At 42.9% G+C, this 20,118-nt stretch overlaps 1 protein-coding gene across 2 annotated transcripts in view; it reads left to right on the top strand.

Annotated features, from left to right (window-relative positions):
* Nucleotides 1–20,118, top strand: part of Susd6 (sushi domain containing 6) — a 108,906-nt gene that overhangs the window by 1,147 nt on the left and 87,641 nt on the right. The window contains exon 2 of one of the 2 annotated variants that reach the window (XM_052739434.1): nucleotides 15,374–15,491. The exons of the other annotated variant lie outside the window; for it this stretch is intronic. The gene's annotated coding sequence lies outside the window, so the exon portion shown is untranslated. The remainder of the gene's footprint in view (nucleotides 1–15,373; nucleotides 15,492–20,118) is intronic. 2 annotated transcript variants of the gene reach the window in all.

Here is a 20,118-nt window from a genome sequence, read left to right as displayed (position 1 = left end):
TCAGTTCGCTTTTTGCTGTTAGAATCCCTTGAGTTAAAAAAATTGATACACACACACACACACACACACACACACACACACACACACTTTTGTGTTCTGGGAATTCTACACCCAGATTGTCACCATCTAGTGGAGACTAGTAGAGACATGCCCTTGGAGTTGACTACTTAGTTTTCTGAGCTTGGCACTTTCTCAGTAGATGCAAATGCAAATAGAAATGAGAATTGTCAGAGTTGGAGGGTGTTCCTGTACCTCAGTAAAGGAATAATTTCATAAAGCGGTTGACAATATGGAAAACTTCTTGAGGGTTTATTGTGTTCCAAGCTTGTGCTAAAAAGTTTCACTTATGGGTTGGGGATTTAGCTCAGTGGTAGAGCGCTTGCCTAGCAAGCACAAGGCCCTGGGTTCGGTCCTCAGCTCCGGAAAATTAAAAAACAAACAGAAAAACCCCTAAAACAACAACAAAAAAAGTTTCACTTAAAAGAGCTACATTTATTTGGTGTAGGTGAGTTCGAGTGTGTGAGCTTGTGTTTGTACATACCATGGTGCTGGTGCAGAGGTCAAAGAACATCTTGCAGTGGGCCAGTTTTCTGCCTCCCAGCGGTTGAACTTAGGTGATCAGGTCTGGTGGCAAGTGCTTTTAACCACTGAACTATGTCACGGGCCCAAGTTTCACTTTGGATCTCATTTAATGACATTTGAGGCAAGGTGGATATTATCCTCATTTTTCCAGTTGAGATAAAAGCCACACACGTTAAATAATTTAGGGCTACAAATTAATTTCTGGAGTCTCTAGATCCTTGAAGCAGCACTACTTGAGGCTGTTTCTTTAATTATAAGCATCCCTAACTCTCTCCTGGATGCACATTTATGGTCGGTGTGCACAATACTACTTGTTCACCATTAAAAATTTTTTTCATTCTGTTTCATGTGATACACAGCTTATACCAGTGGGTGCCTCATATTAGAGCTACTGTGATGAGTAAAACCGAAACCAGACAGGTCTTCATGGTGCTCAGTTTTTTCCCCCTTGTTTTGTTTTGTTTTTTTTTTTGGGACAGGGTTTCTCTGTGTAACAGTCCTGGCACTCACTCTGTAGACTAGGCTGGTCTTGAACTCACAGAGAGCCATCTGCCTCTGCCGCCCAAGTGCTGGGATTAAAGGTGTGCACCACCATACCCGGCTTGATTCTAAGTTTAAATTTATTTTATTTTGGTTTATTGTGGTAATTTTCCTCTTTTGGGAACTTGTACCCATTAAGTGAGAGGACAGTTATGAGTTTGAAACCTGTAGATGGGGGTCCTATCTCCAGAGGGACTTTGAAAATGTAGTAGAAATGATATACGAGCCAAATCCTCACCTCCTGCTATAGAAAAGCCTCAGGGTGTGCAGTCCTGGGAGCAGACCCAGCAGATGGCAGTTTGACCTGCTGTGCCCAGCTTCTCCAAATCTCGCATTCAGGCTCTTTGAAGGAAGAGGAAGACAGGTAGAAAGAGGTGCTGCAGCCTGGCCGGTGGCAGGACCTCAGCACTCGGCCTGTCTGGCTGGTCTCCATGGTGTGGTGATGGATCTGGAGCTCTTATGTAATGATGCGTCTTCCTGACAGGGGATTTCCTCCTCTGCTGTAGCTGGGGCCGCAGTTCCTGCTTCACGGTTTCCTCCACACACACACATAACATGTGTACCCTCCAAAGGTAGCATTTCACTGGGCTTCTAAAAGTAAGCCTGTTTAAAAAGAAGTTTATTATTACTATTTTGCTCACGTTATGCTGGTCCATTTCTCAGATCAAAACTTGCCTTTGGTTGTGCAGTGTCTGTAACCTCAGCACTGGGGGAGGCCTGAGGTCAGAGAGGCATGAGCTCCAGCTAGCCTGGATACATACGGTAAAACCCTGTGTCAAAATCAGATGACAAAAACCAACCGAAATCTCCCCCCTCCCCCAGTATCCTTGCTCTCATTTCATACTTTTTCCTTGTGCTTTTTCTGTTCTTTAGCTCTCTTGAGAGCTGCTCACTGCTGGTATCCTCTGGAGGCTTAGAGAAATAATAGAGTGTCTTAAAAATTCGGTTAGGGGGCTGTAGAGAGGGCTTAGTGATTAAGAGTGCATGCTGCTCTTGCAGAGGACTGGAGTTTGATTCCTAGCACCAAAGCAGCTCACAGTCATTCGGAACTCCAGCTTCGGGGGGGGGAGGGGGGGTTGATGCTCTTTTCAGGCTCCAGAGTGCACACAGACACCTCCATATAAACAATAACATCTTAAGAGTTTTGTGGAGACTAGGCATGGTGGAGAATGCCTAGTCTCTGGGAGGCGGAGGCAGAGTCTGAGGCCAGTCCGATCTACATAGTGAGTTCTAGGGCAGCCAGTGCTACAAAGTGAGATCTTGTCTAAAAAAAAAAAAAAAGAAAACCAGAAAAGAAAAAGTTAAAAATCCAATGAGGAACCTGATTTTCCTCATTTCAGTACCAAACAGGTGATCTGGGAGAACGAGGCAGAACCATTTGCTGGCAATGAAGGAAAGCCAAAGAGCATACGGTACTTGTGTTTTCCCTTATTTCCATTTACCAAGTGACACTTGATGAGAGGTAGTGGCAGGTCCCTGGAGCCCACTTGGCTTGGCCACCTGTCTCACCTGTCTGCCATATATACATTAAACATTTTACTGAGCTCTTGGATTGGCATGTAGTCTAGCCGAAGCTGATGAACGGAATTCATTTCCCTTTTTCTATCTGCCTGAACTCACAGGATTCCTGCTGAGAGCATTCTCTCAAGCAGTATGAGAATAGAGAAAAGGAACAGATAAAGGAATCCTGTATCAAGTTTGAGGCCAACCTGGTCTACAAAGCAAGTTCCAGGACAGCCAGAGCTGTTACATAGAGAAACCCTGTCTCAAAAAAACAAAAACAAAATAATAATAATAAAATAAAATAATTTCTTGCTGGGCAGTGGTGGCACAGGCCTTTAATCCCAATACTTGGGAGGCAGAAGCAGGCGAATCTCTGTGTGTTGGAGGCCTGCTTGGTCTACAGAATGAGTTCCAGGACAGCTAGGGCTACACAGAGAAACCCTGTCTTGAAAAACAAAACAAAACCACAACAAAACAAATTCAAGTGTTGCCGACTTGAATGTGAAGATTATGACATTTGGGTTAAGGGCAAATATTGAAACAATATGTGATAAGAGATTTGGTTTCTCTGAAAATTGCTTCTATGCAGGGAACACTGTCTCAGTCCATTTCCTGTTATTGTAACAAAGTACCTGAGATGTGGTAATTCATAAAGAAGAGCAGCTTATTTGGCTCACAGTTGGAAACCAGGAAGTTGGGGAGCTTGGCACCAGCGTCCTGCATCATAACACAGCATAGGGTATCACATGGTAAAATGAGCAAACTTGGTAACTTGAGTCTCTTCCTCTTGTAAAGTCAGCATGGGCGCCCCACCCTCGGGACCTCGTTAATCCTAGTTATCTGCCAATGTATCTATTCGCCTTCTAGTCCCAAATAGACTTCATATATGACTTTGAGGATTTTCTAGTACTTGAACTTTTAGGGGGCACATTCAAACCATGGGATGAAGAGGAGGGAAGATTTTGAATTCAAGGTTAGCTTGAGTTGCTTAGTGAGATCGTTTCCAAACAAACCAACCAACCAGCAACCAAAACACAGCACCCACATATGTAATAATAAAGCCTTCACCTAGTCGAATGGCTTTTAGGAAATTGATGCTCATAAGGTATATGGCCACATTGTAGGATACTTAAAAACTTAAAGCTGTGAAAACTACTGTGGTGTGGGAGGGCTGTTTGCTTGCTGATGCGAAGGAAGAATGCAGCTTAGAGTTGGGGCTAGAAGCTTTGTGATACAGAGTATTTGAAGCTGTGGATCTTGAGACCCAGGAAGCCGTCAGGCAAACCTTGGGGTGACTGACTTTGGGCATGAAGATCTCATGGCTGAGATTCCAGTAAGGAGACATTCATTGTTCCTTTGGTTGATGATCATGAGTGCTGCCCTGTAAACATTTTATGTGGGTCTGGCAGGCACCTGTTGTCTTCTGTCTTTAGTCTCATATCTGTGCCTGTCTGTCATGTACCAACCCCCCACCTCCCAGGTTTTTTTTTTTGTTTTGGCTGGAAACCAGCAAGGTTTCTTCATTTGTTCTTTTGTCTTCTGGTTCTCCTCTGTGTGGTGTGTAGAGGTCTCCAGGTACCTCGTAGATCTGGAAGTGGTGCTGAGCTGGGTCACTGCTGCTTCAATCCCAAGGCAGAGGGACAGTTGAGTCTGTGAAGGTACTAGGTATAAGAGTAGCAGGGAGTAGAGCAGCTGTAGTGAGAACTGAGCAGGGGTTCAGACTCTGTGTTGTCTGTGATGTGCCTCCCACCCAGAGACATCTGAAGGCTGCATGCCAAGCATTCATGCAGTACTCCCGAAACAGGATATTAACGAAGCATTCTCTCAAGCAGAAACAGATGTAGTTGCCTGTTACTGTGGTCAGTGTTGAGAGAGCTCTAAAATTATCTGGTAGCCATGTGCCCCGCCATACTCCCTCCCGAGTACCAATTTAAGTGTTTTGTTTTTATTTTTATTCTTTGCAGTGCTCCATTACTTGACTTGTGAAGCTAGCCTGGGATTCCTCATGACAGCAGCAGACTCAGTGCTTTCTCAGACTGCAAAGGTGGTGATGAGCTGTTCTTCATTACTCAGAGCAGGATCTTTTATGTTGAGAAGTTAAATGGCTCAGGATTCTTTACTCCTGTAGTTTGAGATTGGGAGCAAAACCTCAAGAGATTTGAATAGGGACTCTTTCTTTTCTTACTAACTTTTGTCAAGGAGGAACATGTATCCAATCTTCCCAAACCCAGTTTACCACCACTAGTGACTCATCTGCACCCACAGAAGTTTAAGCTTGGAGAGGAGTTGCTGAAGTTCTCCTGGCTGGACTAGGCTTGGGTTTTTGACGAGGCTGTGAATGAAACTGGATTTTGGGAGTAGGATAGCTGTGTGTTAGTACAGGTCTTCCTCCTTTGGGTTGTTCTCAGTAGATCTCTGGAAACCCCGGGGGTGGGCTGGGGGTGGGGGTGGGGTGGGCTGGGGGTGGTGGGGGGGTGGGGTGGGGGGGGGGTGGTGGTGGTGGGGTGGAAATCTGAACAGGGGAACCAAGGAGCTGGGTTGCCTGTTTTGCATCTTAAATTGTAATTGTCTCTGCTGACTGTTTGAGGAAAGGCTGAGGGGGAAAGGGTTACAGAAAGGTTGGAATACAGGGGGAAAAGATCGTTATTGTGCAACCTAGCACGTCTTTTCTCTGTTTCTGTTTCTAACATCCTTTGTGGTAATCCTTAAACATCCAGTTTTGAATTCTGTTTTTCTCAGCATTATTCTTTAATCATTTTCCTTTGGTTAACCCTTAATAGTTCAAATGGCTTGTGGTTATATATATTTTCTAAGTTTGCTAAAGGAGATTTTTTTTGGCATTTAGCATATATTTTGTCATGTGACTTTTTAAAGAAATGGCTTTGTTGGCTAATAACTTACATGTCATAAAAATCTACCCATTTAAAGTGTGGCTTCTTTTACTTAGCATGTTTTTGAGGTTCGTGTTATAGTATGTTATTCTGTTTATTACTGAGTAATATTTCTTTGTATTGATGTACCACTTTTTAAGATTGTTTTATTTATTTTTTGAATTTTTTGAGACAGGGTCTCTCTGGGTCTCTCTGGCTGTCCTGGAACTTACTCTGTAGACCAGTCTGGCCTTGAACTCAGAGATCTGCCTGCCTCTACCTCCTGAGTGCTGGGATTAAAGGCATGTGCCACCACCACCTGGCTAAGATTTTTTTGTTTTTGAGAAAAGGTCTCACTAGGTAGCTCTGGTTGTCCTGGAAATCAGTATGTAGACCAGGCTGGCCTAGAATTCATAGAGGTCTACCTGCCTCTGCTTCCTGAGTGTCAGGATTAAGGATGTGTCACCATTGCCCAGTCTATACTACTTTCTTTATGCATCAGTTGATAGACATTTGCATATACAGTGCAACTGTCTTTTAGTGTGTTTGCATGACTGTGTAAGACCACCCCAATTTAATTTTAGACTACTCTCATCAACCCTCAGTGGAATCTATTACCTATCATTTCTCTCAGTCTCCCCAGTCCTAGATCTACTTTCTGTGTATGTTTACCTACTTGGACATTTCATATTATTGTAATTATGGTATGTAGTCTTTAGTAACTGGCTTCTTTCACTTCTGGTTACTTTTTTTGATTTTTAATGTGTATGGATGTTTTGCCTGTGTACCACGTTCATGCAATACCCTCGGAGGCCAGAAGATGGTGTTAGATTTCCTGGGACTGGCGCTACAAACAGTTGTGGGCCACTGTGTGGGTGCTGGGAATTGAACCTGAGTCCTCTGGAAGAACAGAGGTGTTCTTAACTGCTGAGCCATCTTTCCAGCCCCATTGACTATTGTTAAGGTTTATTGGTGTTGTGTCATTTATCTGTGCTTCAGTCCCAGTTTATTGCCAAGTAATATTTCTTTGTATTGATATATCACACCATACTTCTGTATCAGCTGATGGACATTTGCATTGCTTCCACTTTGGGTTTTGAATAATGTTGCCATGTATTATAGTCTGTGTGTGTGTGTGTGTGTGTGTGTGTGTGTGTGTGTGTGTGTGTGTGTGTATGTGTGAATAATGTAGTCATTATTCTAGGCTAGCTTTGAATTTGAGATCCTCCTGCTTCAGCCTCCCAAGTGCTGGGATTACAGGCATGTGCCACCACAGTCAGCTAAGAACATCCTTGTGTAAGTTTTTGTGTGGACATGTGTGTTCATTTCTTGGGGCTATATTTTAAGGCTGCATCTGTAGTTCTGGTTTTAGGTTAACCATTTAAGGGAAACAATGTTAGAACAAAATCTCTTGTTCTTTTTCTCTTGTGATTGCCCTAAGATCTTTGGTGCAGAACCTAATAACGAGAGTTGACAGACAGAATAATAAAAAAAGAAGAGTATTTTCAGTGTGAAGCCTCAGTTCTTTTTTTTTTTTTTTTTTTTTTTTTTTTGGTGGGGGGCGTGGTTTCGAGATAGGGTTTCTCTGGTGCCTTTCCTGGAACTCACTCTGTAGCCCAGGCTGGCCTCAAACTCACAGAAATCCACCTGCCTCTGCCTCCCGAGTGCTGAGATTAAAGGCGTGCGCCATAAAGGGTCATTGTACTTTGCAGAGAGGTCTTTGCCCAGTATGCCACAGTGCTTTCATTATTAAATATAATCCATAGTTCTCAGAAGTTTTTCCTTTCCTTGTAAAAATTGTGCTGGGTTCCATGTACCTTCTGGGGAGTTAACCAGTAAGGTAGGGAAAGATCTGAAGTGGCTGTGAGTGCAATGAATTTGTAGATGTGAGAAACAGTGCTCTTCAGGGCAGCTTTTACAGTCCTCATACAGGTGGACTTTGGCTACAGCTGAATTAAAAAAAAAAAAAAAAAAAGATCAGGCTAGACACCAGAAGGAGCAGATGGTGCTGCTGAGAGTGTCATTTCCTCTATGGGATCTAATCCTGAGCATTTACATCAAGCCAGCCATCGTACTGGAATAATGTAATGGCTTGTCTCCTTTCGCCCTTGTCCTATTTGGAACTAGCCTTCATAATCATCAGGTTTTGCTTTTCTTGCTTCTAGATCATTACTAAAAGCCCTTGAAACTACACACTTACAGGCCACCTAGTTGTTTTTTTTTATCATCAGAGTGTCAAGATAGTTTCTTTCTAGAGAAACATAGGGAAGGGCACATGCCCTCCAAGACACAAAAATGGGCAACTTGAGTTAGCCTTCTCATTTCTGGAGCCAAGCCAAAGATTAATCCTTCCGGAAAGTTCTTCAGGTGTGTGTATAAATATTCATGAATGCAGCTACAACTTACCTGGCCGAGTTCGTTGTCTAAAATGTTGGAATTTGGAGTAGGCCCAACTGTTAATACAAATTTTATTCCTGAGTCCTAGAGTTTCAGGATGCCCAGTGAAGAGTCAAATTATTTTTTATTTATTTTTATTTTTTGAGACAAGGCCTATTTAACTCTGTTTGGAACTCATTATGTAGATCAAGCTAGCCTCCAATTCACAGAGATCCGCCTGTCTCTGCCTCCACAGTGCTGTGCAACACCATACTGGCATACAGTTTTTGACTGTAGGTAGGTTTCTGGATTCCATCAGGTTCTTGTGCAACAAACCAAGTAGATGAAGAGAAAGTGTAGGCTCATTGAAGTTGGGAGAATGGGACTTTGGAAGTCTGAGTCCTCTTTCCCTCTTAAAGGAAAAAGGAGAAATGGAGTCTCAGAGCTTACTTTGAAAGGGTCAGTGGAGAAGCCAGACCCCTACCCCAGTATGACCGCCTTGTCGTCGTCTTGTTTCTTGTCGTCTTGTTTCTCGTCGTCTTCCCCTGAGCCTATCTTTAGAAAGTGGATGGGTCCCCAGCCAAGTTTGTGACTCGTATTGTTTTGTTTCTTTCTGAATAAACTCATGTTCTTCTATGGTGTGTTGTTTTTTGAGACAGGATATGTCACCAAGTCTGGTCTGGAACTGGCAAGTATCTGAGGATGACCTTGAACTGTGATCCTCCTGCCTGTTTGTCCCAAGTGATGAATTATAGGCTTGTATCTTGATTTACTTAGTAGTAGGGATAAAACCCAGGACTTTATGAATGCTGGCAAATATTCTGTCGTCTGAGCTACCCTAGCTTCTGCAGTGGTGGTTTTGAGTCTAATAGTGAGCAACAAAGAGGAATGTGCTTTTATGATGTTTGAATGAGTACTTTAAAAAAAGAGACTTTTTATTTTAGGGAGGGAGGGAGAGAGCGCCAGTGTGTGTGTGTGTGTGTGTGTGTGTGTGTGTGTGTGTGTGTGTGTAGGGGTGTGTGTACTTGAGTACAGGTACCCATAGAGACCAGAAAGGGGTGTTGGATTCTCTGACCCTGGAATACAGGTTATTGTGAGCCACCCAATTACATTGCTGGGAATCAGTCTCTGGTGCTCTGGAGGCAGTACATGCTCTTAACTGCTGAGCCATCTCTCCAGCCCAAGGGAATGCTTTCTTTTATTATTATTATTATTATTATTATTTTTAAATTTATTTATTTATTATGATACAGTGCTCTGCCTGCATGAGTCCCTGCAGGCCAGAAGAGGGCACCAGATCTCATTACAGATGGTTGTGAGCCACCATGTGGTTGCTAGGAATTGAACTCAGGATCTCTGGAAGAGCAGTCAGTGCTCTTAACCACTGAGTCATCTCTCCAGCCCGGGAATGCTTTCTTAATATGGGTACAGTTGCATGATAGCTAGGCTTCTTAACTATTTTTTTCCTCTGTGCTGTGCTTTTTTTTGTGATTCAGAAATGCTACTTGACCTCAGGCCAGTGGGTTATGTCCTCTGTTGTGTTTATTCTCCTTAGGTCTCCCAGGTGAGACAGTGGCAGGCGCTGTTAGCATCCTTGACATAGTAGGATTACTTGAAGATTGGGAGACAGCAGTCCTATGGAAGAACCCCACACCCCCACCTCCTTAACTTATTACCTATCCCCCTCCCCACTCTGCTTTCTTCCTTCCATTAGCAACAGAACCCCTTCATAGCTGTGGGTGTGACTTCCTGGGGTTTATGATGTGTGGAATTAGCCACCCACTTAAAAGACACTGTGGACACACATCTGTAGCTAGTATGTCTCTAGTCAGCTAGGAAAGAAACAGCTCATATATTCTCTTTTTCCCCATTCCTGAAAGCTCATGAACAAAGTTTTATATTTGGTGCTGTTGTTTTGATTTGGTTGGTGTTCTCAGGGCATTTCTAGACCATTAGTGAATGGTATGCTGACTGGTAGACACCTTTACTGTTAGTCCTTGATTATTTCTCATCCATCTGCAGGTAGAAGCTCTGCTCTAGGAAGACCATCTTCTTCCTTGTTTAAGCCTATGGGGATTTTACTTGGTACAAATCAGGGTAGCAAGGAAAACAGGCTCTGAGTTTTTTAAGAGTTGATTGGTCCATCTTTTTTCCTGTTTATGTATACCCTCAATTTGTAATAATTTATGAGCAGATAATCAGTTTGGGTTCTGGACTGGTGAGAGGCAGGTAGATAGTTACTGCAAAAACCAAAAGGAAGTAAACTTATTTATTCGGCATGAAGTGAATACACCAGCTAGGTGCCATATATACATTTTGTTTGTTTGTTTTTTGGGACAGGGTCACTCTATGGAGTTTGCTATGTAGATCAGGCTGGCCTCAAACTCAGAAATCATTCTACCTCTGCCCCCAGATTAAAGACATGTGCCACCGTGCCCAGCCCATATGTACAGTTCTAAAAGAGAACAAAATAGTCACAATACTTGCCTGTATGGAGTTACCAGTCTGGGGAAATACCCAGGAGTTAATTTGGAGAACTCTGTTGTATACAGTAGACACAAAACCTTATTGTTCTGGCTTTGTTAGTGGTTTCTGTATATTGGGTTTACAGTCACCCTGGAAGGAAGAAAGGGGGCCTGGGGCAGAATCCTTGGGGAGTTGCACCTTGTCTATAACTCAGTCTATTCAGTCTGAGCCAGGGGGATTTCAAGTTTGAGGTCAGAAGCCATATGGTGAAACTCCATTTCAAAAATAAGTAAGAGTTGTGTACCATGTGTGTGCCTGGTGCCTGCAGAGGCCAGGATCCCTTGGGACTGGAGTTTTAGGCTGTTATGGCTGCTGGGAATCAAACCTGGGTCCCTTGGAAGTGAAGCCAATACTCTTAATCATTGAGTAATCCCTCCAGTCCCTGGTCTTGACACTCTTGTCTCTGCCTCCCAAGTGCTAGGGGTTGTAAGTAGGTACTTTCATGCTTGGTTTATGTGTTACTGGGAATTGAACCCAGGGCTTTGTGCATACTATGTGTGTCCTCTAACTCAGCTGCGTCCCAAGCTTTCTACTGCCCTTTATTTTCTGTTGAGAGAGAAAACAGTAAGAATGTGGGAGAAGGGAATAGGTAGGATAAGTGGTGTGTATTCCATAGATACTTTTTTCCTCCTCTCATTTCCCCCCACGTCTTCATATTTTACATTATTTATTTGATTTCAGGGACAGGATCTCACTATATAGCAAGGGCAGTCAAAAACAAACTATAATAGACTGGAGAGATAGGACTTACCAGTTAAGAGTACTGGCTGCTTTAGAGGACCTGGGTTAAATTCCCAGCACCTACATCATAGGGGCTCTAAAACCCTCTTCTGACATCTGTGGACACCAGGCACATACATGGTTCATAGACATACATGCAGGCAAAACCTAGACACATAAAAATAATAAAATATTTTTTAAAGACACTACAGGGTTCTTTAAGTGTTATGGCTGAAAACAAAAAGGTGTATTTGCTAATTTGCAGGTGCAGGTTTTGTTTCTATAGTTTTGTTGGCTTTTGTAAAATCCTTGGTATCACTTATGCCCTAAAACCAATTTATACGTTTGTTTTGCAGCTTAGAGAAATAAATATATTTGACATGAATGTGAATTCAGTTATAGATAAGGAAATAGTTAACACAGGATGATTTGTTTCTTTGTTCTTCAGAAACGAATAATTCTGTTGGTGCTTCTCATTTGTCCTATGTGTATTTGTCTAGAAGTACATGCTTATTTTTAGGAATACAGATAGAGAGTGGTAGCATGAACAAATGTAAGAGCCATTGGTGACGCCTTTAATAGGGAAGATACAGATACGGTGGTGCTAAGGTAAGGAATTTTTCAAGTAATGCGTCTCAACTCATGTGTTAATTGTACAAGAATTTACTGAATGCCCTCTCCCATATTCTTTGCAGCACAGTTTAACACCTAATGATGCATTATTTGAGTAATTCTCCAGTGTTTTCTTACACATTGCAAACCTCTTAAGTGTGTTTTAAATTGCCTCGGTTTACTCTATGGGCTAGCAGCAAAAATTTCCTGCATTTTATAAGTTCTCACACAGGACATTTCATATAAAACATATGTGCCCTCCACAACCTTGGGAGTTTTTCATCTGTAGATTCAGCTAACCTTACATTGACAGTTTGTGGGGAGAAGAATGTGTCTCTGTTGGGCAATGTGTAGACTTTTTTTTTCTTTTTGTTCTCTAAATAATACAGCATGACAATTACTTGTACAGCATTAGGTCTTACAAGTAATCTAGAGAGGATGTAATACATATGGGAGGATATTTGTAAGTAACTGCTGTGCTGTTTTTAAATAAGGTACTTGAATAGCCTCAGATTTTGGTATCCACAGGGATCTTGGAACCAGTAATCCTTGTGAATACCAAGGGACAATTGTACATGATTTTTAGTCCTATTATACAAATGAGAAAAGCAGAACCTTTGACAATGAGTTGAGATTTAAAAAAAAAATTATTACTTTTAATGTGTGAGTGTTTTGCCTGTATGTATGTATATATATCACCTGTATGCTTTGGTCCCTCAGAGTCCTGAAGAGGGCATTGGATCCCCTAGAACTGGAGGAAGTTACAGATGGTTGTGAGCTGCCATGTGGTTCCTGGGAACTGAACCCAGGTACTCTGTAAGAGCAGCAAGTGCTCATAAATACTATCTCTATCTTCCCTCCCCTGAAGGAGCTACTGTACTTATATAATTGAGGTGCTGACTCAGCCTTAAATCTAACATGGGTTGCTCATGCTGGGAAATGGAAACTTCCAGGGATTTCAGATCCATAAAACTTACTTGCTGAGTAACAGCAGTGTAATAGCAGTAGCTCCTTTCCTGTTCCCCTAGCTCAACACAGGAGTCCCAAAGTCAGTATGTTTTTGTGTATTGATGGGGCGAAAATTCTAGTGTGGGACTGAGGAGATGACACAGTAGTTAAGACCAGTACTGCTCTTGATGAGGACCTAACAACTATGCGTCCTCAACTGCCTGTAACTCCAGCTCTAAGGGGATCCAGCACCAACAGTGGCCTGTGCGTGCACTGGCACTCAGGCATGTTCATACTTGCCCACAGACAGACACACACACACACACACACACACACACACACACACACCGATAAAAATAAATCTGAAAAAAATGTGAATGTGTGTCATTTGAAAAGACAGCCTTAATATCTTAAGGAAAAATGTTCCCATATAATACAAAGGAGGAGGAGGAAAGTCTTCAGAAACAGAAATACTATCTCAAAATCTATGTGGTAGACCATCAGATAGGAGTCAAACAAAACAGAAATTCTGAGTTCATTAGTTTCCAAACACTGCCCTGGGGATTTTGAGTGGCTCAGCAAGTTCACCCCAAATTAGGTATTGTTGGAATCTTGGTTCTGACTGTGCCTTTGTAGTCGTCTGATGGACTGTTAGCCTGGTGGTGCTTCTGGGCTTATGTAGGCTTCTGGAGACACTTCCTTTTGATATTACCAGAAGGAGACCAGCATGGTCTCTGACTCTAAACCATTGTCCTTGTATTGTTTCCAGAGGCTGCAGTTGAGACTGTGCTGTAAGGACATGGTAGCGGTGGCAGCCTAGAATAGAAGGAATATGAAGGAGTGCCAGCACTCTTGGACCAGAGATGTACTTGGGCAGCCTGCCTGCTTTCTCATTTAGTTGGGAAAGTGGAGGAGTGAAACTGGCTGTGGGCCAGGTACAGTTTCCCTGTTCCTGTGTCCTTTGAAAATGACAGTTGTTTTCAGAAGACAGTGCTTACTAGGAGGCAGCAGAGAAGGTAGTGGGCTTAAGTGACCTTGCTTCAGGCTCAGCTCTTCTACTTCCCAATTGTATGATCTTGAGCAAATGGAACTTTGATTTTTTTAGTCTTTTTGTTTTGTTTTGTTTTTTGAGGCAGGGTTTCTCTGTGTAGTTTTGGTGCTGGTCCTGGATTTCGCTCTGTAGCCCAGGCTGGCTTCAAACTCACAGAGATCCCGCCTGGCTCTGCCTCCTGAGTGCTGAGATTAAAGGCGTGCGCCACCGCTGCCCGGCCGATTTTCAGTCTTTTTAAAAGTTGTTTTTAGATGAGGTCTCACTATGAGGCCCAGGCTAGTCTCAAACTCTTGGCAGTCTTCCTGCCTTAGCCTTCCTAATGCTGAGATTCTAGGCATTCAGCACTATGCCCAACTGACCCTTCAGTGGTTTGTAAAATGGAACTGATGTTCACACCATCTCAAGAAAGGTAGCTAGCTTATTAACATATTAGTGATTACTCGGGAGGCAGTTCTAGGTCATAAAGATAAGAGAAACTTTAACTTCATCTTCCTTCGTTCTCTTCTCTCTTTCTTTGTTTTTTTTTTTTTTTTCCCGAGACAGGTCTCTTTATGAGTAACTCTGGCTGTCCTAGAACTTGCTGTGTATATAAGGCTGGCCTCAAACTCACAGAGATCCTCTTGGCTAAACTAATTTCTTAAACTACTTTTCTGTGTTACTTGAATTTTATACTAGTGGTATGTTTAACTTGAATAACTTATTAAAACCACGTTTCATGTAATTGATATAAAATCAGATGGACATATTTTAAAACAGAAGGCACAGTCCTGACAGCTAAACGATACTCAGATAACAGTTTGAGGAAGAAATGATAAAAGCAGCTGACCCTTGCTTTCATACCGTTAGTTTTCTTTCTGAGTACGTGGCTGTGAGTAATTCTTTTTGCCAAGCCTCAGCTTCTTCATCCGAAAATAGGGGTTAATAATTGCATGTACCACAGGCGTGGGTTTTGAGATTGTATGCAGTGAGAACAGGAAGTGCCTGGTGTCCAGCACCTGGGAAGGACTCAGCTGACGTCGGTCTTGTCACCTCTTATTCTCATGGCAATGGCTTGAAGTGAGGTGGGAATTACACTTTAAAGTCACTGAAGGGGAGGCACAGGGTGATTAAGTGACTTTGCCTCCCTCCTTTACACCCTCCTTCTTTCCCTCATTTTCTCCTTTTCTTTTTAGATAGGATCTTGCTCTATAGCCACCACACCTGGTTTCGTGTTTAGGAAGGCTCTCTGAAGGCCAGATGTTGGGTTACAGCAGAAATAGCATTGGTGCCTATGTGGTGTCTGGAAGCACCTGTTCTGCAGTGTGGACTGTGGCAAACTGGAGGTCTGGGAGCTGTCCATGTATGTATTGGCCAGGGCTGTGGACAGGGGCATAGTAGAGCACCACTGTTCTGGCCCCAGGGGTTAACACGGCTCAAGTTTGATGGGACTGTGGCCAGTTTTGGACCTCATCATTTTCCCCACATCCTGAGTTACTAAAGGGTGGGACTTGTTTCCTCTCTTCCCCTTTCCACATCTACCTTGTTTTCTGAACTCTGTCAGGTCCAGACCGTTCTAGTCTGTCTGCTGCCCTCACTTGCTGCTGGCCACCCTGACACCACAGTACTGAACCTGTGCTTACATTCTTTTCCCCCTTTGTCCCAACAGGCCTGCACAAGACAGGTGGAGCTTCTCCAGGGGAAGACCTCCCTCTCAATCCACTTTTGTGGTTCCATGGTTATCTGCCTATTGTTGGTGACTGAAAAGTTTAAGGGCCAACCCTGAGGTACCAAGTTTTTCATACTTCAGACCATCGAGGTGCCTGTACCTCTTTAGGCAAGTCTGTCTGCTTTCCTTTTGGCTTGGGTCTTAGGAGGCTCTGGAAGGCCTCATGAAAGAGAACCTCTTACTGGTAGCTCATTTCAAAAATAAGAATCATTAGAGGAGAAGCATCCTCATCTCTTTGTCAAGAGTCCCTTTTTAAGCACAAGTTGCTGAGGACTTTTGTCCCTTCTCTCTGGTATTGATCTGGTTTTTGAAGATAGTCTGTTTAAAGTAATTCTGCCTTTAAGGGTGATGACTGAAAGTTTCGGACAAGGTTCTTATAAAAGAACCAGGTTGTGGGTTTATTTCAAGGCTAATGATGAGTTTGCTGAAGCGGCTTTAGGACACCAGGAAGAGACACCTGGCACAATGTTTTGGAGCTGTCATAAAGGAGTCTACCTTTTGGGAATCAAATTATAGGCAGTTCTTGGCCTCTGAAAACTCATGGCCGGATCTTACCAAAAATTAACCAGATGGGGACCAGTAGGATGGCTTAGTGAGCAAAAGTCCTCATCACCTGAGTTTGATCCTGGAACCTACTTAACAGTGGAAGGATCTGATTTCATAGTTTATCCTCTGGCCTCCATATTCATGTCCCCTCTTACAAATAAATAAATAAATGCTAAAACTTTTTTTTTTTTTTTAAAGAAATGAACCAGGTGGTATTTCTAATAAAACTGACTAATATTCTTGCTATGACCATAAAATTAACCTGTAAATGTGGGATTGTGTGCTCTCTTGCTTTAGGAGTTTTGGTCACATGTGGCAGGTCTGTTCTTACCATATAGAGACTTAGTGACTCTTCATTTCCATCCCTTCTGATTAAGGAGGTAGATGCAAAGTGACCAGAAGGTTGCTGATAGGACCATGTGTCTACTACAGAGATAACATCACAGAGTGATGTCACTCGTTTAGGGTAAGACTGTGAGGTGTTGAGGTGTGATACCTTGAGTGAGTAGTAGAGTAAGGGGAGAAGGACAGTCCTCTGGGGAGTAGGATAAGGCAAGAACTATTGGGTAGCACTGTGATGGGTGTTTGACCTAGGCAATCTGGTTTCATTGGATAGGTCAGGACACCAACCTCAGTAACATGAAGTACTGTAATTTACTGTGTTGCAGCTAGAACTAAAATTGCAATGATTTAAGAGCCAGTGTTTCTTTCATGGCAGACAAAGTCTGTGGGGATAGGAATATTGAAGTGTGGGTTGAGCTGGAGAGAGAGGCAAAACAATTATCTGAAGAAAAGAGGGTAGGACCATGCAAGGGTATTTAGGAGTGGATTGTTTAGATGGAGGGTATGGAAAGGAAAGGCCAATAAAAACAGGCTAGAGTGGAAATAGAGAGTCGAGGTATATTTCTGGGGGTGCATGTGCGCTATTTGAGGACAGTTCTTTTGTGAGAGATGCTCCCTGGGGTTTGTTTGGGGTGTAGAGGACCAGATAGTCTCTCTATTTAGAGAGGTGCAGTTGAGCCCCCACAGGAAACCTTTTAGTCCCTGGTATTTATAGACTGGCCTAAGTTCTGTAAAAGGCAACTCCCCCTTCAATTAGCAAGGCAGCATTATGTGCCTCTGAAGCATATATGGATCCCCATTTAGCCTGGTGGGAGGGCCTGAACAATGTCCCATTACATTAGCCTTATTCCTTGCTGCTTCAGAGGTCATTTCTGCAGGGGCAATACTGACATTTCCCTCTAAGTGACCTCTGGCTGCTCCCTTCCCTCTCAGGAATGAGTTGGAGTCTGGCCTGGGAATAGTAGCCCTCTTGTCTGTTCAGGCTGGCTAGGAATGCCCAGGAATGATGAATCCTGTTTGTTCCCCATCCTCTGGCTACAGGGCTGGGGTTGTTCTGTTCATAGCCTGACAACTGTGCAGTCAGTCTACTTTAACATGGATTTATTGGATATGTGATAGTGTGGGGTAGGGGTGGAGAGTATTCAGAGATGATGGAGACAGGTCTCTGGACTAAGGAGGGAGATTGCTGTGTATTTCAGTTCCTACCCTTTGCCTAGTTGTTTTTCCTTATAGCAGGAACTGTCTATAAGCTTTGAGTCTGATCTAACTTACATGGGTATTGTAAGGCTTGAATATAGTCACAATGGATTAAATCACATTTAAAGTGCATAAAAACCAAATTCATGTAGAACTAAATTAATACAATAAGGTAGAATGATACTAAATGCCAACATGTACAGAACGATGTTTTTGTTTTGTTCATTTTGAGTCAGCATTTTGAAATTTAGCCCAAAGTGGCTTCAAACTTGTAACATAGCAAGGCTGGTTTTTTCGCTGTTTTTTGTCTCACTCTCCTGAATTCTGAGATTACAGGTATGTGCCATCATACTGTTGAAAGCTTTCTTTGTGGTAGACCCTGTTCTTGCTGTTTTGTTCTATGTATTAATTTATCTTCCCAGCAACTTTGAAATTGTTTGTAACCATTTTGTACTTATTTATAGTTTAAAGATTTTTTTTGGGGGGGGGGAGATGGTATTGAGTATTGAACCCAGGGCTTCCTATATGCTAGGCAAATGCTGTACCACCGTGTTACATCCTAGCTCTATTTTTTGTTTGTTTTTGGTTTTTCGAGACAGGGTTTCTTTGTATGGCCCTGACTGCCCTGGATCTCGCTCTGTAGACCAGGTTGGCTTCAAACTCACAGAGATCTACCTGTCTCTGCCGCCCAAGTGCTGGGAATAAAGGCGGAGTGCTCCACTACCCCCTGGATTTTGTTTGTTTTTGAGACAGAAACTTATATACCAGGGTGGCCACAAGTTTTCTATATAGTCAAGGATAACTCTAAACTTCTGATCCTCCTGCCTCTCTCCCCCAATTTTTGGGATTGCAGGTGTGCATCATCATGCTCTGCTTATATAGTGTTGGGGATTGCAGTCAGAGCTTTGTGCATGCTAGCGTGCCTTACCAATGAGCTACATCCCTACCTCTCCAGTCCTTTTTTGACTTTTTATTTTGAGAAAGGGTCTCACTAAGTAGCCTAGGTTGGCCTTGATTCATTCTTACAGCCCAGGCAGGGCTTTTAAATTGCCATTTCCCTTCCTCGGGCTCCCAGGTAGCTACTATGATAGGCCTGTGCCCCAGGCCTAGCTTAAAAAGAGTTTAAAAACCTTGCCTGCACTGGCACAGCTTATAGGTAGCAGAACCAGGCTGTCTGAACTCTTGGCCACATGCTGTAATGATGTGAGCTCACAGTACATGATGGACGTTGACTGTTGTTGGCTAAAGCACAGAGGCACAACCTTAAAGTGTGCAGAGACCCCAGCAATACGCTTTGTGTTTAGACTCTTAAAGAACACACCACACCAAAACAAAACAACAAAAGCCCTCCCCTCTTAGCCATTTCTGTATATATTTTTATTAAGAATGTCTGAATTGGATCATCACTATGCAGTATCCATCGTTGGCAGTTAATTTCTAGAGAAATCAGGCTCATTGGAAAAAGCAAATGCTGGTAGGTTCATATCTTTAGAGCTGTCAGAATTAGTATCGTTGAATTTCCAGTACATTCGACTCCATGTGTCAGTGCTGTGGCTTTCATAATGTGTGGTGTCTGTGACTGAAAGTGGTTGTCCGTCTCATTTGCAGCAGCTTCAGAACCCCCCTAGAATACCCCAGAGTATCACCTGAAGTATGTTTTATAATCACATGGTCGGTCATATGATGACATGAACAGAGAAAGGGAACTTTTTTTGTCTGTGCAAACAAGGAACTTTAGTATAAATAAGAGGTTCAAGGGAATAAGGAAGGCTCTGGGAGCTTCCATAATTTAACACTGTTAAAAAGCACAGACCATCGCTAGGAGTGGGGTTTGGGCTGGGGTTGGTGGGCCACACCCCTGCGCTGCCCTCTCAACGCAGGGACACTGTGGGGCTGAGCTGTTGTGGGTTGAGTCTCTCCAAGTGACTAGTCATATGCTGGGACAGGGATGTGGTTAACACTGAGGTTTCAGAGGAATGGGTCATTGTACTTGACAGTGGGTGGAGGACAGGGTTGAGGCCACACAGGCCACTAGAAGGGAGACTATTTTGGGGGACAAAATGTGCTAAATCAGAAGACGAAATGGAGGATGGGGAAGGTGGTGATGAGGTAAATATGGACAAGATACAATAATAATGAAAATGTCATAATGAAACTCATTGTATTGAACACTAATAATTAAAAAAAAAACAAACGGGAAGATAAAACTGTAGCACTCTAGCCCTTCAAGTCAGTGCTCTCATGGTTGGGTCCCTGGCATCCATGTGTTCAAGATTTCCTCTGCTCATCTGCTGAAGTTCCAAGCACCTCAGGAGATTGCAGAGCTGCATACAGCAGTCTAAACAAACTTTAGAACTTCCTGTTTGTCTTTTTATGAAGGTGCATCCTAATCTACAGTTTTTATTTTAGATTTACTTTTTTAATGTGTATGCATTTGTGTATGCCACATGTATGTGGGTGCTTGAGGAGGCCAGAAGAGGGTGTTGGGATCCTCTGGAACTGGAGTTACAGGCTGTTGTGGGTTGTCTGACATCATTGCTGTGAACTGAGTTCAGATCCTCTAGAAGAGCAGCAAGTACTCTTAACCCCTGAGCCATCTA

This window comes from Peromyscus californicus, unplaced genomic scaffold (genome assembly GCF_007827085.1).
Source record: "Peromyscus californicus insignis strain IS unplaced genomic scaffold, ASM782708v3 Scaffold_15__1_contigs__length_86483966, whole genome shotgun sequence".
Taxonomy (NCBI): domain Eukaryota; kingdom Metazoa; phylum Chordata; class Mammalia; order Rodentia; family Cricetidae; genus Peromyscus; species Peromyscus californicus.
This window is presented reverse-complemented; position numbering and strand designations above follow the sequence as displayed.